Genomic DNA, 20,160 nt, shown 5'->3' with positions numbered 1-20,160 from the left:
GATAGTATTTGTGTTAGGGTTACCATTAGGGTTAGGGATAGTTTTAGTGTTAGGGATACCATTAGGGCTAGGGATAGTATTAGTGTTACCATTAGGGTTAGGGAAAGTATTAGTGTTAGGGTGACTGTTAGGGATATTAATAGTATTAGTGTTAGGGTTACCATTAGGGTTAGGGATAGTATTAGTGTAAGGCTTACCATAAGGGTTAGGAATAGTATTAGTGTTTGGGTTACCATAAGGGTTAGGGACAGTATTAGTGTTAGGTTTATCGTTAGGGTTAGGGATAGTATTAGTGTTAGTGTTATCATTAGTATTAGTGTTAGGGTTATCGTTAGGGTTAGGGATAGTATTAGTGTTAGGCTTACCATAAGGGTTAGGGATAGTATTAGTGTTAGGGTTACCATTAGGGCTAGGGATAGAATTAGTATAAGGGTTAGCATAAGAGTTAGGGATAGTATTAGTGTTAGGGTTACCATTAGGGTTAGTGACAGTATTAGTGTTACGGTTACTATTAGGGTTAGGGATAGTATTAGTGTTAGGGTTACCAATAGGGTTAGGGATAGTATTAGTGTTAGGGTTAACATTAGGGTTATGGATAGTATTAGTGTAATGGTTACCATAAGGCTAAGGGACAGTATTAGTGTTAGGTTTATCATTATGGTTAGGGATATTATTAGTGTTTGGGTTACCGTTAGGGTTAGCGATAGTATTAGTGTTAGGGTTACCATTAGGGTTAGGGATAGAATTAGTGTTAGGGTTACCATTAGGGTTAGGGATAGTATTAGTGTTAGGGTTACTGTTAGGGTTAGGAATAGTATTAGTGTTAGGGTTACCATTAGGGTTTGGGATAGTATTAGTGTTAGGGTTACCATTAGGGTTAGGGATAGTATTAGTGTTAGGGTTACCATTAGGATTAGGGATAGTATTAGTGTTAGGGTTATCGTTAGGGTTAGGGATAGTATTAGTGCTAGGGTTACTGTTAGGGTTAGGGATAGTATTAGTGTTAGGGTTACTGTTAGGGTTAGGGATAGTATTAGTGATAGGGTTACTGTTAGGGTTAGGGATAGTATTAGTGTTAGGGTTACCATTAGTGTTAGGGATAGTATTAGTGTAAGGGTTACCATTAGGGTTATGGATAGTATTAGTGTTAGGGTTATCGTTAGGGTTAGGGATAGTATTAGTGTTAGGGATAGTATTAGTATTACCATAAGGGTTAGGGATAGTATTAGTGTTAGGGTTACCATTAGGGTTAGGGATAGTATTAGTGTTAGGGTTACCATAAGGGTTAGGGATAGTATTAGTGTAATGGTTACCATTAGGGTTAGGGATAGTATTTGTGTACTGGTTACCATTAGGGTAAGGAATAGTTTTAGTGTTAGGGTTACCATTAGGGTTAGTGATAGTATTAGTGTTAGGGTTACCGTTAGGGTTAGGGATAGTATTAGTGTTACCATAAGGGTTAGGGATAGTATAAGTGTTAGGGTTACCATTAGAGTTAGGGATAGTATTAGTGATAGGGTTACCGTTAGGGTTAGGGATAGTATTAGTGTTACCATAAGGGTTAAGGATAGTATTAGTGTTAGGGAACCATTAGGGTTAGGGATAGTATTAGTGTTGGGGTTACCATTAGGGTTAGTGATAGTATTAGTGTTACCATAAGGGTTAGGGATAGTATTAGTGTTAGGGTTACCATTAGGGTTAGGGATAGTATTAGTGTTAGGGTTACCATTAGGGTTAGGGATAGTATTAGTGTTAGGGTTTCCATTAGGGTTAGGGATAGTATTAATGTTACCATTAGGGTTAGAGATAGTATTAGTGTTAGGGTTACAGTTAGGGTTAGGTATAGTATTAGTGTTAAGGATACCATTAGGGTTAGGGATAGTATTAGTGTTAGGTTTTTTGTTAGGGCTAGGGATAGTATTAGTGTTAGGGTTACCATTAGGGTTAGGGATAGTATTAGTGTTATGGTTACCATTAGGGATAGGGATAGTATTAGTGTTAGGGTTACAATTAGGGTTAGGGATAGTATTAGTGTTAGGGTTACCATTAGGGTTAGTGATAGTATTAGTGTTAGGGTTACTATTAGGGTTAGGGACAGTATTAATGTTAGGGTTAGGGATAGTATTAGTGTTACCATTAAGGTTAGGGATAGTATTAGTGTTAGGGTTACCAAAAGGGTTAGGGATAGTATTAGTGGTAGGGTTACCATTATGGTTAAGGATAGTATTAGTGTAATGGTTACCATAAGGCTTAGGGATAGTATTAGTGTTAGGTTTATCATTATGGTTAGGGATAGTATTAGTGTTAGGGTTACCATTAGGGTTAGGGATAGTATTAGTGTTAGGGTTACCATTAGGGTTAGGGATAGTATTAGTGTTAAGGTTAACATTAGGGTTAGGGATAGTGTTAGTGTAATGGTTACCATAAGGCTTAGAGATAGTATTAGTGTTAGGTTTATCATTATGGTTAGGGATAGTATTAGTGTTAGGGTTACTATTAGGGTTAGGGATAGTATTAATGTTAGGGTTAGGGATAGTATTAGTGTTACCATTAGTGTTAGGGATAGTATTAGTGTTAGGGTTACCAATAGGGTTAGGGATAGTATTAGTGTTAGGGTTACCATAAAGATTAGGGATAGTATTAGTGTTAGGTTTATCATTATGATTAGGGATAGTATTAGTGTTAGGGTTACCATTAGGGTTAGGGATAGTATTAGTGTTAGGGTTACCATTAGGGTTAGGGATAGTATTAGTGTTAGGGTAAACATTAGGGTTAGGGATAGTATTAGTGTAATGGTTACCATAAGGCTTAGGGATAGTATTAGTGATAGGTTTATCATTATGGTTAGGGATAGTATTAGTGTTAGGGTTACCATTAGGGTTAGGGATAGTATTTGTGTTAGGGTTACCATTAGGGTTAGGGATTGTTTTAGTGTTAGGGATACCATTAGGGCTAGGGATAGTATTAGTGTTACCATTAGGGTTAGGGAAAGTATTAGTGTTAGGGTGACTGTTAGGGATATTAATAGTATTAGTGTTAGGGTTACCATTAGGGTTAGGGATAGTATTAGTGTAAGGCTTACCATTATGGTTAAGGATAGTATTAGTGTAATGGTTACCATAAGGCTTAGGGATAGTATTAGTGTTAGGTTTATCATTATGGTTAGGGATAGTATTAGTGTTAGGGTTACCATTAGGGTTAGGGATAGTATTAGTGTTAAGGTTAACATTAGGGTTAGGGATAGTATTAGTGTAATGGTTACCATAAGGCTTAGGGATAGTATTAGTGTTAGGTTTATCATTATGGTTAGGGATAGTATTAGTGTTAGGGTTACTATTAGGGTTAGGGATAGTATTAATGTTAGGGTTAGGGATAGTATTAGTGTTACCATTAGTGTTAGGGATAGTATTAGTGTTAGGGTTACCAATAGGGTTAGGGATAGTATTAGTGTTAGGGTTACCATAAGGCTTAGGGATAGTATTAGTGTTAGGTTTATCATTATGATTAGGGATAGTATTAGTGTTACCATTAGGGTTAGGGAAAGTATTAGTGTTAGGGTGACTGTTAGGGATATTAATAGTATTAGTGTTAGGGTTACCATTAGGGTTAGGGGTAGTATTAGTGGTAGGGTTACCATTATGGTTAAGGATAGTATTAGTGTAATGGTTACCATAAGGCTTAGGGATAGTATTAGTGTTAGGTTTATCATTATGGTTAGGGATAGTATTAGTGTTAGGGTTACCATTAGGGTTAGGGATAGTATTAGTGTTAGGGTTACCATTAGGGTTAGGGATAGTATTAGTGTTAAGGTTAACATTAGGGTTAGGGATAGTATTAGTGTAATGGTTACCATAAGGCTTAGGGATAGTATTAGTGTTTGGTTTATCATTATGGTTAGGGATAGTATTAGTGTTAGGGTTACTATTAGGGTTAGGAATAGTATTAATGTTAGGGTTAGGGATAGTATTAGTGTTACCATTAGTATTAGGGATAGTATTAGTGTTAGGGTTACCATAAGGCTTAGGGATAGTATTAGTGTTAGGTTTATCATTATGATTAGGGATAGCATTAGTGTTAGGGTAAACATTAGGGTTAGGGATAGTATTAGTGTAATGGTTACCATAAGGCTTAGGGATAGTATTAGTGTTAGGTTTATCATTATGGTTAGGGATAGTATTAGTGTTAGGGTTACCATTAGGGTTAGGGATAGTATTAGTGTTAGGGTTACCATTAGGGTTAGGGATAGTATTAGTGTTAGGGTTAACATTAGGGTTATGGATAGTATTAGTGTAATGGTTACCATAAGGCTAAGGGACAGTATTAGTGTTAGGTTTATCATTATGGTTAGGGATATTATTAGTGTTTGGGTTACCGTTAGGGTTAGCGATAGTATTAGTGTTAGGGTTACCATTAGGGTTAGGGATAGAATTAGTGTTAGGGTTACCATTAGGGTTAGGGATAGTATTAGTGTTAGGGTTACTGTTAGGGTTAGGAATAGTATTAGTGTTAGGGTTACCATTAGGGTTTGGGATAGTATTAGTGTTAGGGTTACCATTAGGGTTAGGGATAGTATTAGTGTTAGGGTTACCATTAGGATTAGGGATAGTATTAGTGTTAGGGTTATCGTTAGGGTTAGGGATAGTATTAGTGCTAGGGTTACTGTTAGGGTTAGAGATAGTATTAGTGTTAGGGTTACTGTTAGGGTTAGGGATAGTATTAGTGATAGGGTTACTGTTAGGGTTAGGGATAGTATTAGTGTTAGGGTTACCATTAGTGTTAGGGATAGTATTAGTGTAAGGGTTACCATTAGGGTTATGGATAGTATTAGTGTTAGGGTTATCGTTAGGGTTAGGGATAGTATTAGTGTTAGGGATAGTATTAGTATTACCATAAGGGTTAGGGATAGTATTAGTGTTAGGGTTACCATTAGGGTTAGGGATAGTATTAGTGTTAGGGTTACCATAAGGGTTAGGGATAGTATTAGTGTAATGGTTACCATTAGGGTTAGGGATAGTATTTGTGTACTGGTTACCATTAGGGTAAGGAATAGTTTTAGTGTTAGGGTTACCATTAGGGTTAGTGATAGTATTAGTGTTAGGGTTACCGTTAGGGTTAGGGATAGTATTAGTGTTACCATAAGGGTTAGGGATAGTATAAGTGTTAGGGTTACCATTAGAGTTAGGGATAGTATTAGTGATAGGGTTACCGTTAGGGTTAGGGATAGTATTAGTGTTACCATAAGGGTTAAGGATAGTATTAGTGTTAGGGAACCATTAGGGTTAGGGATAGTATTAGTGTTGGGGTTACCATTAGGGTTAGTGATAGTATTAGTGTTACCATAAGAGTTAGGGATAGTATTAGTGTTAGGGTTACCATTAGGGTTAGGGATAGTATTAGTGTTAGGGTTACCATTAGGGTTAGGGATAGTATTAGTGTTAGGGTTTCCATTAGGGTTAGGGATAGTATTAATGTTACCATTAGGGTTAGAGATAGTATTAGTGTTAGGGTTACAGTTAGGGTTAGGTATAGTATTAGTGTTAAGGATACCATTAGGGTTAGGGATAGTATTAGTGTTAGGTTTTTCGTTAGGGCTAGGGATAGTATTAGTGTTAGGGTTACCATTAGGGTTAGGGATAGTATTAGTGTTATGGTTACCATTAGGGATAGGGATAGTATTAGTGTTAGGGTTACAATTAGGGTTAGGGATAGTATTAGTGTTAGGGTTACCATTAGGGTTAGTGATAGTATTAGTGTTAGGGTTACTATTAGGGTTAGGGACAGTATTAATGTTAGGGTTAGGGATAGTATTAGTGTTACCATTAGGGTTAGGGATAGTATTAGTGTTAGGGTTACCAAAAGGGTTAGGGATAGTATTAGTGGTAGGGTTACCATTATGGTTAAGGATAGTATTAGTGTAATGGTTACCATAAGGCTTAGGGATAGTATTAGTGTTAGGTTTATCATTATGGTTAGGGATAGTATTAGTGTTAGGGTTACCATTAGGGTTAGGGATAGTATTAGTGTTAGGGTTACCATTAGGGTTAGGGATAGTATTAGTGTTAAGGTTAACATTAGGGTTAGGGATAGTGTTAGTGTAATGGTTACCATAAGGCTTAGAGATAGTATTAGTGTTAGGTTTATCATTATGGTTAGGGATAGTATTAGTGTTAGGGTTACTATTAGGGTTAGGGATAGTATTAATGTTAGGGTTAGGGATAGTATTAGTGTTACCATTAGTGTTAGGGATAGTATTAGTGTTAGGGTTACCAATAGGGTTAGGGATAGTATTAGTGTTAGGGTTACCATAAAGATTAGGGATAGTATTAGTGTTAGGTTTATCATTATGATTAGGGATAGTATTAGTGTTAGGGTTACCATTAGGGTTAGGGATAGTATTAGTGTTAGGGTTACCATTAGGGTTAGGGATAGTATTAGTGTTAGGGTAAACATTAGGGTTAGGGATAGTATTAGTGTAATGGTTACCATAAGGCTTAGGGATAGTATTAGTGATAGGTTTATCATTATGGTTAGGGATAGTATTAGTGTTAGGGTTACCATTAGGGTTAGGGATAGTATTTGTGTTAGGGTTACCATTAGGGTTAGGGATTGTTTTAGTGTTAGGGATACCATTAGGGCTAGGGATAGTATTAGTGTTACCATTAGGGTTAGGGAAAGTATTAGTGTTAGGGTGACTGTTAGGGATATTAATAGTATTAGTGTTAGGGTTACCATTAGGGTTAGGGATAGTATTAGTGTAAGGCTTACCATTATGGTTAAGGATAGTATTAGTGTAATGGTTACCATAAGGCTTAGGGATAGTATTAGTGTTAGGTTTATCATTATGGTTAGGGATAGTATTAGTGTTAGGGTTACCATTAGGGTTAGGGATAGTATTAGTGTTAAGGTTAACATTAGGGTTAGGGATAGTATTAGTGTAATGGTTACCATAAGGCTTAGGGATAGTATTAGTGTTAGGTTTATCATTATGGTTAGGGATAGTATTAGTGTTAGGGTTACTATTAGGGTTAGGGATAGTATTAATGTTAGGGTTAGGGATAGTATTAGTGTTACCATTAGTGTTAGGGATAGTATTAGTGTTAGGGTTACCAATAGGGTTAGGGATAGTATTAGTGTTAGGGTTACCATAAGGCTTAGGGATAGTATTAGTGTTAGGTTTATCATTATGATTAGGGACAGTATTAGTGTTACCATTAGGGTTAGGGAAAGTATTAGTGTTAGGGTGACTGTTAGGGATATTAATAGTATTAGTGTTAGGGTTACCATTAGGGTTAGGGGTAGTATTAGTGGTAGGGTTACCATTATGGTTAAGGATAGTATTAGTGTAATGGTTACCATAAGGCTTAGGGATAGTATTAGTGTTAGGTTTATCATTATGGTTAGGGATAGTATTAGTGTTAGGGTTACCATTAGGGTTAGGGATAGTATTAGTGTTAGGGTTACCATTAGGGTTAGGGATAGTATTAGTGTTAAGGTTAACATTAGGGTTAGGGATAGTATTAGTGTAATGGTTACCATAAGGCTTAGGGATAGTATTAGTGTTTGGTTTATCATTATGGTTAGGGATAGTATTAGTGTTAGGGTTACTATTAGGGTTAGGGATAGTATTAATGTTAGGGTTAGGGATAGTATTAGTGTTACCATTAGTGTTAGGGATAGTATTAGTGTTAGGGTTACCATAAGGCTTAGGGATAGTATTAGTGTTAGGTTTATCATTATGATTAGGGATAGTATTAGTGTTAGGGTAAACATTAGGGTTAGGGATAGTATTAGTGTAATGGTTACCATAAGGCTTAGGGATAGTATTAGTGATAGGTTTATCATTATGGTTAGGGATAGTATTAGTGTTAGGGTTACCATTAGGGTTAGGGATAGTATTTGTGTTAGGGTTACCATTAGGGTTAGGGATAGTTTTAGTGTTAGGGATACCATTAGGGCTAGGGATAGTATTAGTGTTACCATTAGGGTTAGGGAAAGTATTAGTGTTAAGGTGACTGCTAGGGATATTAATAGTATGAGTGTTAGGGTTACCATTAGGGTTAGGGATAGTATTAGTGTAAGGCTTACCATAAGGGTTAGGGATAGTATTAGTGTTAGGGTTACCATTAGGGTTAGGGATAGTATTAGTGTTAGGGTTATCGTTAGGGTTAGGGATAGTATTAGTGTTAGGGTTACCATTAGGGTTAGGGAAAGTATTAGAGCTAGGGTTATCGATAGGGTTATGGATATTATTAGTGTTATGGTTACCATTAGGGTTAGGGATAGTATTAGTATAAGGGTTACCATTAGGGTTAGGGATAATATTAGTGTTAGGGTTACCATTAGGGTTAGGAATATTATTAGTGTTAGGGTTACCATAAGGGATAGGGATAGTATTAGTGTAATGGTTAACATTAGGGTTAGGAATAGTATTAGTGTTTGGGTTACCATAAGGGTTAGGGACAGTATTAGTGTTAGGTTTATCGTTAGGGTTAGGGATAGTATTAGTTTTAGTGTTATCATTAGTATTAGTGTTAGGGTTATCGTTAGGGTTAGGGATAGTATTAGTGTTAGGCTTACCATAAGGGTTAGGGATAGTATTAGTGTTAGGGTTACCATTAGGGCTAGGGATAGAATTAGTGTAAGGGTTAGCATAAGAGTTAGGGATAGTATTAGTGTTAGGGTTACCATTAGGGTTAGTGACAGTATTAGTGTTAGGGTTACTATTAGGGTTAGGGATAGTATTAGTGTTAGGGTTACCAAAAGGGTTAGGGATAGTATTAGTGGTAGGGTTACCATTATGGTTAAGGATAGTATTAGTGTAATGGTTACCATAAGGCTTAGGGATAGTATTAGTGTTAGGTTTATCATTATGGTTAGGGATAGTATTAGTGTTAGGGTTACCATTAGGGTTAAGGATAGTATTAGTGTTAGGGTTACCATTAGGGTTAGGGATAGTATTAGTGTTAAGGTTAACATTAGGGTTAGGGATAGTATTAGTGTAATGGTTACCATAAGGCTTAGTGATAGTATTAGTGTTAGGTTTATCATTATGGTTAGGGATAGTATTAGTGTTAGGGTTACTATTAGGGTTAGGGATAGTATTAATGTTAGGGTTAGGGATAGTATTAGTGTTACCATTAGTGTTAGGGATAGTATTAGTGTTAGGGTTACCAATAGGGTTAGGGATAGTATTAGTGTTAGGGTTACCATAAGGCTTAGGGATAGTATTAGTGTTAGGTTTATCATTATGATTAGGGATAGTATTAGTGTTAGGGTTACCATTAGGGTTAGGGATAGTATTAGTGTTAGGGTTACCATTAGGGTTAGGGATAGTATTAGTGTTAGGGTAAACATTAGGGTTAGGGATAGTATTAGTGTAATCGTTACCATAAGGCTTAGGGATAGTATTAGTGATAGGTTTATCATTATGGTTAGGGATAGTATTAGTGTTAGGGTTACCATTAGGGTTAGGGATAGTATTTGTGTTAGGGTTACCATTAGGGTTAGGGATAGTTTTAGTGTTAGGGATACCATTAGGGCTAGGGATAGTATTAGTGTTACCATTAGGGTTAGGGAAAGTATTAGTGTTAGGGTGACTGTTAGGGATATTAATAGTATTAGTGTTAGGGTTACCATTAGGGTTAGGGATAGTATTAGTGTAAGGCTTACCATTATGGTTAAGGATAGTATTAGTGTAATGGTTACCATAAGGCTTAGGGATAGTATTAGTGTTAGGTTTATCATTATGGTTAGGGATAGTATTAGTGTTAGGGTTACCATTAGGGTTAGGGATAGTATTAGTGTTAGGGTTACCATTAGGGTTAGGGATAGTATTAGTGTTAAGGTTAACATTAGGGTTAGGGATAGTATTAGTGTAATGGTTATCATAAGGCTTAGGGATAGTATTAGTGTTAGGTTTATCATTATGGTTAGGGATAGTATTAGTGTTAGGGTTACTATTAGGGTTAGGGATAGTATTAATGTTAGGGTTAGGGATAGTATTAGTGTTACCATTAGTGTTAGGGATAGTATTAGTGTTAGGGTTACCAATAGGGTTAGGGATAGTATTAGTGTTAGGGTTACCATAAGGCTTAGGGATAGTATTAGTGTTAGGTTTATCATTATGATTAGGGATAGTATTAGTGTTACCATTAGGGTTAGGGAAAGTATTAGTGTTAGGGTGACTGTTAGGGATATTAATAGTATTAGTGTTAGGGTTACCATTAGGGTTAGGGATAGTATTAGTGGTAGAGTTACCATTATGGTTAAGGATAGTATTAGTGTAATGGTTACCATAAGGCTTAGGGATAGTATTAGTGTTAGGTTTATCATTATGGTTAGGGATAGTATTAGTGTTAGGGTTACCATTAGGGTTAGGGATAGTATTAGTGTTAGGGTTACCATTAGGGTTAGGGATAGTATTAGTGTTAAGGTTAACATTAGGGTTAGGGATAGTATTAGTGTAATGGTTACCATAAGGCTTAGGGATAGTATTAGTGTTAGGTTTATCATTATGGTTAGGGATAGTATTAGTGTTAGGTTTACTATTAGGGTTAGGGATTTTATTAATGTTAGGGTTAGGGATAGTATTAGTGTTACCATTAGTGTTAGGGATAGTATTAGTGTTAGGGTTACCAATAGGGTTAGGGATAGTATTAGTGTTAGGGTTACCATAAGGCTTAGGGATAATATTAGTGTTAGGTTTATCATTATGATTAGGGATAGTATTAGTGTTAGGGCTACCATTAGGGTTAGGGATAGTATTAGTGTTAGGGTTACCATTAGAGTTAGGGATAGTATTAGTGTTAGGGTAAACATTAGGGTTAGGGATAGTATTAGTGTAATGGTTACCATAAGGCTTAGGGATAGTATTAGTGATAGGTTTATCATTATGGTTAGGGATAGTATTAGTGTTAGGGTTACCATTAGGGTTAGGGATAGTATTTGTGTTAGGGTTACCATTAGGGTTAGGGATAGTTTTAGTGTTAGGGATACCATTAGGGCTAGGGATAGTATTAGTGTTACCATTAGGGTTAGGGAAAGTATTAGTGTTAGGGTGACTGTTAGGGATATTAATAGTATTAGTGTTAGGGTTACCATTAGGGTTAGGGATAGTATTAGTGTAAGGCTTACCATAAGGGTTAGGGATAGTATTAGTGTTAGGGTTACCATTAAGGTTAGGGATAGTATTACTGTTAGGGTTACCATTAGGGTTAGGGATAGTATTAGTGTTAGGGTTATCGTTAGGGTTAGGGATAGTATTAGTGTTAGGGTTACCATTAGGGTTAGGGATAGTATTAGTGTTAGGGTTACCATTAGGGTTAGGGAAAGTATTAGAGCTAGGGTTATCGATAGGGTTATGGATATTATTAGTGTTATGGTTACCATTAGGGTTAGGGATAGTATTAGTATAAGGGTTACCATTAGGGTTAGGGATAATATTAGTGTTAGGGTTACCATTAGGGTTAGGAATATTATTAGTGTTAGGGTTACCATAAGGGATAGGGATAGTATTAGTGTAATGGTTAACATTAGGGTTAGGAATAGTATTAGTGTTTGGGTTACCATAAGGGTTAGGGACAGTTTTAGTGTTAGGTTTATCGTTAGGGTTAGGGATAGTATTAGTGTTAGTGTTATCATTAGTATTAGTGTTAGGGTTATCGTTAGGGTTAGGGATAGTATTAGTGTTAGGCTTACCATAAGGGTTAGGGATAGTATTAGTGTTAGGGTTACCATTAGGGCTAGGGATAGAATTAGTATAAGGGTTAGCATAAGAGTTAGGGATAGTATTAGTGTTAGGGTTACCATTAGGGTTAGTGACAGTATTAGTGTTAGGGTTACTATTTGGGTTAGGGATAGTATTAGTGTAATGGTTACCATAAGGCTTAGGGATAGTATTAGTGTTAGGTTTATCATTATGGTTAGGGATAGTATTAGTGTTAGGGTTACCATTAGGGTTAGGGATAGTATTAGTGTTAGGGTTACCATTAGGGTTAGGGATAGTATTAGTGTTAGGGTTAACATTAGGGTTATGGATAGTATTAGTGTAATGGTTACCATAAGGCTTAGGGACAGTATTAGTGTTAGGTTTATCATTATGGTTAGGGATATTATTAGTGTTTGGGTTACCGTTAGGGTTAGCGATAGTATTAGTGTTAGGGTTACCATTAGGGTTAGGAATAGTATTAGTGTTAGGGTTACCATTAGGGTTTGGGATAGTATTAGTGTTAGGGTTACCATTAGGGTTAGGGATAGTATTAGTGTTAGGGTTACCATTAGGATTAGGGATAGTATTAGTGTTAGGGTTATCGTTAGGGTTAGGGATAGTATTAGTGCTAGGGTTACTGTTAGGGTTAGGGATAGTATTAGTGTTAGGGTTACTGTTAGGGTTAGGGATAGTATTAGTGATAGGGTTACTGTTAGGGTTAGGGATAGTATTAGTGTTAGGGTTACCATTAGTGTTAGGGATAGTATTAGTGTAAGGGTTACCATTAGGGTTATGGATAGTATTAGTGTTAGGGTTATCGTTAGGGTTAGGGATAGTATTAGTGTTAGGGATAGTATTAGTATTACCATAAGGGTTAGGGATAGTATTAGTGTTAGGGTTACCATTAGGGTTAGGGAGAGTATTAGTGTTAGGGTTACCATAAGGGTTAGGGATAGTATTAGTGTAATGGTTACCATTAGGGTTAGGGATAGTATTTGTGTACTGGTTACCATTAGGGTAAGGAATAGTTTTAGTGTTAGGGTTACCATTAGGGTTAGTGATAGTATTAGTGTTAGGGTTACCGTTAGGGTTAGGGATAGTATTAGTGTTACCATAAGGGTTAGGGATAGTATAAGTGTTAGGGTTACCATTAGAGTTAGGGATAGTATTAGTGATAGGGTTACCGTTAGGGTTAGGGATAGTATTAGTGTTACCATAAGGGTTAAGGATAGTATTAGTGTTAGGGAACCATTAGGGTTAGGGATAGTATTAGTGTTGGGGTTACCATAAGGGTTAGGGATAGTATTAGTGTTACCATAAGGGTTAGGGATAGTATTAGTGTTAGGGTTACCATTAGGGTTAGGGATAGTATTAGTGTTAGGGTTACCATTAGGGTTAGGGATAGTATTAGTGTTAGGGTTTCCATTAGGGTTAGGGATAGTATTAATGTTACCATTAGGGTTAGAGATAGTATTAGTGTTAGGGTTACCGTTAGGGTTAGGTATAGTATTAGTGTTAAGGATACCATTAGGGTTAGGGATAGTATTAGTGTTAGGTTTTTCGTTAGGGCTAGGGATAGTATTAGTGTTAGGGTTACCATTAGGGTTAGGGATAGTATTAGTGTTATGGTTACCATTAGGGATAGGGATAGTATTAGTGTTAGGGTTACAATTAGGGTTAGGGATAGTATTAGTGTTAGGGTTACCATTAGGGTTAGTGATAGTATTAGTGTTAGGGTTACTATTAGGGTTAGGGACAGTATTAATGTTAGGGTTAGGGATAGTATTAGTGTTACCATTAGGGTTAGGGATAGTATTAGTGTTAGGGTTACCAAAAGGGTTAGGGATAGTATTAGTGGTAGGGTTACCATTATGGTTAAGGATAGTATTAGTGTAATGGTTACCATATGGCTTAGGGATAGTATTAGTGTTAGGTTTATCATTATGGTTAGGGATAGTATTAGTGTTAGGGTTACCATTAGGGTTAGGGATAGTATTAGTGTTAGGGTTACCATTAGGGTTAGGGATAGTATTAGTGTTAAGGTTAACATTAGGGTTAGGGATAGTATTAGTGTAATGGTTACCATAAGGCTTAGAGATAGTATTAGTGTTAGGTTTATCATTATGGTTAGGGATAGTATTAGTGTTAGGGTTACTATTAGGGTTAGGGATAGTATTAATGTTAGGGTTAGGGATAGTATTAGTGTTACCATTAGTGTTAGGGATAGTTTTAGTGTTAGGGTTACCAATAGGGTTAGGGATAGTATTAGTGTTAGGGTTACCATAAGGATTAGGGATAGTATTAGTGTTAGGTTTATCATTATGATTAGGGATAGTATTAGTGTTATGGTTACCATTAGGGTTAGGGATAGTATTAGTGTTAGGGTTACCATTAGGGTTAGGGATAGTATTAGTGTTAGGGTAAACATTAGGGTTAGGGATAGTATTAGTGTAATGGTTACCATAAGGCTTAGGGATAGTATTAGTGATAGGTTTATCATTATGGTTAGGGATAGTATTAGTGTTAGGGTTACCATTAGGGTTAGGGATAGTATTTGTGTTAGGGTTACCATTAGGGTTAGGGATTGTTTTAGTGTTAGGGATACCATTAGGGCTAGGGATAGTATTAGTGTTACCATTAGGGTTAGGGAAAGTATTAGTGTTAGGGTGACTGTTAGGGATATTAATAGTATTAGTGTTAGGGTTACCATTAGGGTTAGGGATAGTATTAGTGTAAGGCTTACCATTATGGTTAAGGATAGTATTAGTGTAATGGTTACCATAAGGCTTAGGGATAGTATTAGTGTTAGGTTTATCATTATGGTTAGGGATAGTATTAGTGTTAGGGTTACCATTAGGGTTAGGGATAGTATTAGTGTTAGGGTTACCATTAGGGTTAGGGATAGTATTAGTGTTAAGGTTAACATTAGGGTTAGGGATAGTATTAGTGTAATGGTTACCATAAGGCTTAGGGATAGTATTAGTGTTAGGTTTATCATTATGGTTAGGGATAGTATTAGTGTTAGGGTTACTATTAGGGTTAGGGATAGTATTAATGTTAGGGTTAGGGATAGTATTAGTGTTACCATTAGTGTTAGGGATAGTATTAGTGTTAGGGTTACCAATAGGGTTAGGGATAGTATTAGTGTTAGGGTTACCATAAGGCTTAGGGATAGTATTAGTGTTAGGTTTATCATTATGATTAGGGATAGTATTAGTGTTACCATTAGGGTTAGGGAAAGTATTAGTGTTAGGGTGACTGTTAGGGATAGTAATAGTATTAGTGTTAGGGTTACCATTAGGGTTAGGGGTAGTATTAGTGGTAGGGTTACCATTATGGTTAAGGATAGTATTAGTGTAATGGTTACCATAAGGCTTAGGGATAGTATTAGTGTTAGGTTTATCATTATGGTTAGGGATAGTATTAGTGTTAGGGTTACCATTAGGGTTAGGGATAGTATTAGTGTTAGGGTTACCATTAGGGTTAGGGATAGTATTAGTGTTAAGGTTAACATTAGGGTTAGGGATAGTATTAGTGTAATGGTTACCATAAGGCTTAGGGATAGTATTAGTGTTTGGTTTATCATTATGGTTAGGGATAGTATTAGTGTTAGGGTTACTATTAGGGTTAGGGATAGTATTAATGTTAGGGTTAGGGATAGTATTAGTGTTACCATTAGTGTTAGGGATAGTATTAGTGTTAGGGTTACCATAAGGCTTAGGGATAGTATTAGTGTTATTTTTATCATTATGATTAGGGATAGTATTAGTGTTAGGGTAAACATTAGGGTTAGGGATAGTATTAGTGTAATGGTTACCATAAGGCTTAGGGATAGTATTAGTGATAGGTTTATCATTATGGTTAGGGATAGTATTAGTGTTAGGGTTACCATTAGGGTTAGGGATAGTATTTGTGTTAGGGTTACCATTAGGGTTAGGGATAGTTTTAGTGTTAGGGATACCATTAGGGCTAGGGATAGTATTAGTGTTACCATTAGGGTTAGGGAAAGTATTAGTGTTAGGGTGACTGTTAGGGATATTAATAGTATTAGTGTTAGGGTTACCATTAGGGTTAGGGATAGTATTAGTGTAAGGCTTACCATAAGGGTTAGGGATAGTATTAGTGTTAGGGTTACCATTAGGGTTAGGGATAGTATTAGTGTTAGGGTTACCATTAGGGTTAGGGATAGTATTAGTGTTAGGGTTATCGTTAGGGTTAAGGATAGTATTAGTGTTAGGGTTACCATTAGGGTTAGGGAAAGTATTAGAGCTAGGGTTATCGATAGGGTTATGGATATTATTAGTGTTATGGTTACCATTAGGGTTAGGGATAGTATTAGTATAAGGGTTACCATTAGGGTTAGGGATAATATTAGTGTTAGGGTTACCATTAGGGTTAGGAATATTATTAGTGTTAGGGTTACCATAAGGGATAGGGATAGTATTAGTGTAATGGTTAACATTAGGGTTAGGAATAGTATTAGTGTTTGGGTTACCATAAGGGTTAGGGACAGTATTAGTGTTAGGTTTATCGTTAGGGTTAGGGATAGTATTAGTGTTAGTGTTATCATTAGTATTAGTGTTAGGGTTATCGTTAGGGTTAGGGATAGTATTAGTGTTAGGATTACCATAAGGGTTAGGGTTAGTATTAGTGTTAGGGTTACCATTAGGGCTAGGGATAGAATTAGTGTAAGGGTTAGCATAAGAGTTAGGGATAGTATTAGTGTTAGGGTTACCATTAGGGTTAGTGACAGTATTAGTGTTAGGGTTACTATTAGGGTTAGGGATAGTATTAGTGTTAGGGTTACCAATAGGGTTATGGATAGTATTAATGTTAGTGTTACCATTAGGGTTAGGGATAGTATTAGTGTAATGGTTACCATAAGGCTTAGGGATAGTATTAGTGTTAGGTTTATCATTATGGTTAGGGATAGTATTAGTGTTAGGGTTACCATTAGGGTTAGGGATAGTATTAGTGTTAGGGTTACCATTAGGGTTAGGGATAGTATTAGTGTTAGGGTTAACATTAGGGTTATGGATAGTATTAGTGTAATGGTTACCATAAGGCTTAGGGACAGTATTAGTGTTAGGTTTATCATTATGGTTAGGGATATTATTAGTGTTTGGGTTACCGTTAGGGTTAGCGATAGTATTAGTGTTAGGGTTACCATTAGGGTTAGGGATAGAATTAGTGTTAGGGTTACCATTAGGGTTAGGGATAGTATTAGTGTTAGGGTTACTGTTAGGGTTAGGAATAGTATTAGTGTTAGGGTTACCATTAGGGTTTGGGATAGTATTAGTGTTAGGGTTACCATTAGGGTTAGGGATAGTATTAGTGTTAGGGTTACCATTAGGATTAGGGATAGTATTAGTGTTAGGGTTATCGTTAGGGTTAGGGATAGTATTAGTGTTAGGGTTTCCATTAGGGTTAGGGATAGTATTAGTGTTAGGGTTACCATTAGCGTTTGGGAAAGTATTAGAGCTAGGGTTATCGATAGGGTTAGGGATATTATTAGTGTTAGGGTTACTATTAGGGTTAGGGATAGTATTAGTATAAGGGTTACCATTAGGGTTAGGGATAATATTAGTGTTAGGGTTACCATTAGCGTTAGGAATAGTATTAGTGTTAGGGTTACCATAAGGGTTAGGGACAGTATTAGTGTTAGGGGTATCGTTAGGGTTAGGGATACTATTAATATTAGGGTTATCTTTAGTATTAGTGTTAGTGTTTTCGTTAGGGTTAGGGATAGTTTTAGTGTTAGAGTTATCGTTAGGGTTAGTGATTGTATTAGTGTTATTGTTACCATTAGGGTTAGGGATAGTATTAGTTTTAGGGTTACCGTTAAGGTTAGGGATAGTATTAGTGTTAGGGTCACCATAAGGGTTAGTGATAGTATTAGTGTAATGGTTACCATTAGGGTTAGGGATAGTATTAGTGTAATGGTGACCATTAGGGTTAGGGATAGTATTAGTGTTAGGGTTACCATTAGGGTTAGGGATAGCATTAGTGTTAGGGTTATCGTTAGTATTAGTGTTAGGGTTACCATTACGGTTAGGGATAGTATTAGTGTTAGGGTTACCATTAGTGTTAAGGATACGATTAGTGTTAGGGTTACCATTAGGGTTAGGGATAGTGTAAGTCTTAGGGTTACAGTTAGGTTTAGGGATATTATTAGTGTTACCATTAAGGTTAGGGATAGTATTAGTGTTAGGGTTACTGTTAGGGTTAGGGATAGTATTAGTGTTAGGGTTACCATTAGGGTTAGGGATAGTATTAGTGTAAGGGTTACCATAAGGGTTAGGGATAGTATTAGTGTTAGGGTTACCGTTAGGGTTAGGGATAGTGTTAGTGTTAGAGTTACCATTAGGGTTAGGGATAGTATAAGTGTTAGGGTTTTCGTTACGGTTAGGGATAGTATTAGTGTTAGGGTTAACATTAGAGTTAGGGAAAGTATTAGTGTAATGGTTACCATAAGGCTTAGGGATAGAATTAGTGTTAGGTTTATCATTATGGTTAGGGATAGTATTAGTGTTACGGTTACCATTAGGTTTAGGGATAGTATTAGTGTTAGGGTTACCATTAGGGTTAGGGATAGTATTAGTTTTAGGGTTACCATTAGGGTTAGGGATAGTATTAGTGTTACCATTAGGGTTAGGGCTAGTATTAGTGTTAGGGTTACTGTTAGGGTTAGGAATAGTATTAGTGTTAGCATTACCATTAATGTTAGGGATAGTATTTGTGTAAGGGTTACCATAAAGGTTAGGGATAGTATTAGTGTTAGGGTTACCGTTAGGGCTAGGGATAGTATTAGTGTTAGGGTTACCATTAGGGGTAGGGATAGTATTAGTGTTAGGGTTATCATTAGGGTTAAGGATAGTATTAGTGTTAGGGTTACCATTAGGGTTAGGGATAGTATTAGTGTTAGGGTTACCATTAGGGTTAGGGAAAGTATTAGAGCTAGGGTTATCGATAGGGTTAGGGATAATATTGGTGTTAGGGTTACCATTAGGGTTAGGGATAGTATTAGTATAAGGGTTACAATTAGGGTTAGGGATAATATTAGTGTTAGGGTTACCATTAGGGTTAGGAATATTATTAGTGTTAGGGTTACCATAAGGGTTAGGGATAGTATTAGTGTAATGGTTAACATTAGGGTTAGGAATAGTATTAGTGTTAGGGTTACCATTAGGGTTAGGAATAGTATTAGTGTTAGGGTTACCATAAGGGTTAGGGACAGTATTAGTGTTAGGGTTATCGTTAGGGTTAGGGATAGTATTAGTGCTAGGGTTATCGTTAGTATTAGTGTTAGGGTTATCATTAGGGTTAGGGATAGTATTAGTGTTAGGGTTACCATTAGGGTTAGGGATAGTATTAGTGTAAGGGTTACCATAAGAGTTAGGGATAGTATTAGTGCTAGGGTTACCATTAGGGTTAGTGATAGTATTAGTGTTAGGGTTACTATTAGGGCTAGGGATAGTGTTAATGTTAGGGTTAGGGATAGAATTAGTGTCACCATTAGGGTTAGGGATAGTATAAGTGTTAGGGTTACATATAGGGTTCGGGATAGTATTAGTGCTAGGGTTACCATTAGGGTTAGGGATAGTATTAGTGTAATGGTTACCATAAGGCTTAGGGATAGTATTAGTGTTAGGTTTATCATTATGGTTAGGGATAGTATTAGTGTTAGGGTTACCATTAGGGTTAGGGATAGTATTAGTGTTAGGGTTAGTGTTAGGGTTACCATTATGGTTAGGGATAGTATTAGTGTTAGGGTTAACTTTAGGGTTAGGGATAGTATTAGTGTAATGGTTACCATAAGGCTTAGGGATAGTATGAGTGTTAGGTTTTTCATTAGGTTTAGGAATATTCTTAGTGTTAGGGTTACCTTAAGGGTTAGGGATAGTATTAGTGTTAGGGTTACCTTAAGGGTTATCGATAGTATTAGTGTAATGGTTAACATTAGGGTAAGGAATATTTTTAGTGTTAGGGTTACCATAAGGGTTAGGGACAGTATTAGTGTTAGGGTTATCGTTAGGGTTAGGGATAGTACTAGTGTTAAGATTATCGTTAGTATTAGTATTAGGGTTATCGTTAGAGTTAGGGATAGTTTTAGTGTTAGGGTTATCGTTAGGGTTAGGGATTGTATTAGTGTTATGGTTACCATTAGGGTTAGGGATGGTATTAGTTTTAGGGTTACCGTTAAGGTTAGGGATACTATTAGTGTTACGGTTACCATAAGGGTTAGTGATAGTATTAGTGTAATGGTTACCATTAGGGTTAGGGATAGTATTGGTGTAATGGCTACCATTAGGGTTAGGGATAGTATTAGTGTTAGGGTTACCATTAGGGTTAGGGATAGCATTAGTGTTAGGGTTACCATTAGGGTTATCGTTAGTATTAGTGTTAGGGTTACCATTAGGGTTAGGGATAGTATTAGTGTTAGGGTTACCATT

Source organism: Taudactylus pleione, unplaced genomic scaffold (assembly GCF_031769625.1).
Source record: "Taudactylus pleione unplaced genomic scaffold, aTauple2 ptg001499l, whole genome shotgun sequence".
Classification (NCBI taxonomy): Eukaryota; Metazoa; Chordata; class Amphibia; order Anura; family Myobatrachidae; genus Taudactylus; species Taudactylus pleione.
Note: the sequence above shows the minus strand (reverse complement) of the source record.